The sequence below is a fragment of the Nannospalax galili genome, unplaced genomic scaffold (genome assembly GCF_000622305.1).
Source record: "Nannospalax galili isolate Female #2095 unplaced genomic scaffold, S.galili_v1.0 scaffold253, whole genome shotgun sequence".
In the NCBI taxonomy this organism is placed as follows: domain Eukaryota; kingdom Metazoa; phylum Chordata; class Mammalia; order Rodentia; family Spalacidae; genus Nannospalax; species Nannospalax galili.
This window is the reverse complement of record NW_008335287.1, coordinates 4,643,619-4,645,649: the sequence shown is the minus strand read 5'-3', so window position 1 is coordinate 4,645,649 and position 2,031 is coordinate 4,643,619. Positions and strand designations below refer to the sequence as shown.

Below are 2,031 nucleotides of genomic sequence, written 5' to 3'. Positions count from 1 at the left end.
GAAGAAGAAGAAGAAGAAGAAGAAGAAGAAGAAGAAGAAGAAGAAGAAGAAGAATCATTTTCAGGTAAAGAAATGTGCTAGAAAGCAAAATTAAAGAAGAAAACATTTACGCTTAATAGCAATGTCTATCAACTACGCTGTGAAAAAATTTTAAATAGAATTCATTGAGTTGTTTGCCTGTGATGATTATAACCCAGTTTATAAGCATGTTATGTTTCAAGAATGTAGTGCAATGTAGGCACTTCAGACAAATGTGTAGATGTTGATAATACAATCCCAACCATTTGAACGACTAACGTTGTAGAATGAAGAACATATTGTATTTAGGAAATCAAAAATATTACTCCAAATGGCATATTACTATGCTCAATCAATACACATATAATTTTATAATATCAAGAAAAAAACCACTTCAAAGTAGTAGAGAAAATCGTTTATAAAGGTGATTACTTTTCTTACGAACTTGGGAAACATGGTTTTTATACTCTGACAGAATAGAAAACAGTCAGAAAAGACAAGAAATGGAAACAAAACAAGGGAGATGACTTAGAACATTCAAGCATTCATCATCTGATAATGTGGAATGATTTGGGGTAATATTTGTACATCATTATATAATCTCAAGAAATATAGTTGGGCATGTTGGTACATGCCTTTAATCCCAATGCAGAGGCAGGCAGATCTCTGTGATATCAAGGCCACCTTGGTCTACATAGTGAATTCCAGGCCAGCTGTGGCTACAGGGAGACCTTGTCTCAAAAGGACAAACAACAACAACAAAACATAAATATAATGTCATGTATATAGAAGTTTTGAGGTACATATAGAGTTCTCTTTTTCTGAATTTGTATATGTGTAGACTTAGATACACATAGTATTATTGAAAGAAGATATAAATTCATTGGATACTGATTGTTAACAGATCTACCATTTCCACAGGAAAACAAATTCAAAGCCCTTATTTGCCCCTTGATAGCACCTGTGTCCAACTATTCCTCTCAAATTGGGAAATTGGGAGGCCTTTAACTGGGGAGGTGAAGGAGGGTAATGGACATGGACGGAGCAGGGAGAGACAATACCAAGGATGTCTGAAAACATTAGATCACTTTTGAAAATTTGTGGAGACTTGCTTTGTGTTTAATACCTGACACTGATATCAGACTTTGGAACCTGAGGTCAAACAGGCCACAGGGCATAGGGGAGAACCTAATGTGAGCTTTATACTAAGTATTTATCATATTAAATTGACTATTCATGACTTAATGTTATGCATCTCTCAACTCTGATCAGAGATGTTTCCTTATGCAACAGATGGTGATTCACGCAGAATCCTCCAATTGGCCAAAATATGCAAAGAACAAGAGGTTGCCAGAGTGCTTATTTCTAAATAGTACACCTTTATCAAAGCCCTACTCCACTCCCAAGTCTCATGGATCATTGAGGAAGAGAGGGCAGAAAGACTGTAAGCACCAGAGGTAGTGGATGACCACAAGGAAACAATTTTCCACACAGCTGGACAGTTACTCACATGAACTCACAACAATGGTGATAGTATGCACAAGTCCCGTGCAAGCTCAAACAAACAAAAAAATCCCAACATAGACATAAGGAAGTGTGTAAGAAGATTCAACCCCACCTAAGGAAATTGTGGGAACAGATGGCCGCTGGGAGAGGCAGAGAAAGTCTTTTTCAAACAAGGGCCTCTTGGTAGGTTCACCAGGATCCAATGAATGAATCCACATTGAAGGGCTTTTGGATATGCAAATAAGACTCTATATATTTACTTGGCAGGGTGCAATAAGGGGACATGGGAACAGGGGAGGGAACCTAAATGTCAACAAATCATATTGTATGAAAATCATAAAAATTCAATAACAAAAGAGAAAAAGATTTCTCATTTTTATACCTTTATATGTGCACAGTCAATAAAATTTAAATTTGAAGAAAACACTGTAGAAGCACATTATATGCTTATTTACAATACATATATTTATTCATATATAAATTCATTTATATATATTAGAGCCATGT

The 2,031-nt window shown here is 35.7% G+C and overlaps 1 protein-coding gene across 2 annotated transcripts in view; it reads right to left on the bottom strand.

Annotated features, from left to right (window-relative positions):
• Mdga2 (MAM domain containing glycosylphosphatidylinositol anchor 2) overlaps window positions 1–2,031 on the bottom strand; it is an 899,633-nt gene that overhangs the window by 768,290 nt on the left and 129,312 nt on the right. The gene's annotated exons all lie outside the window — the stretch shown is intronic.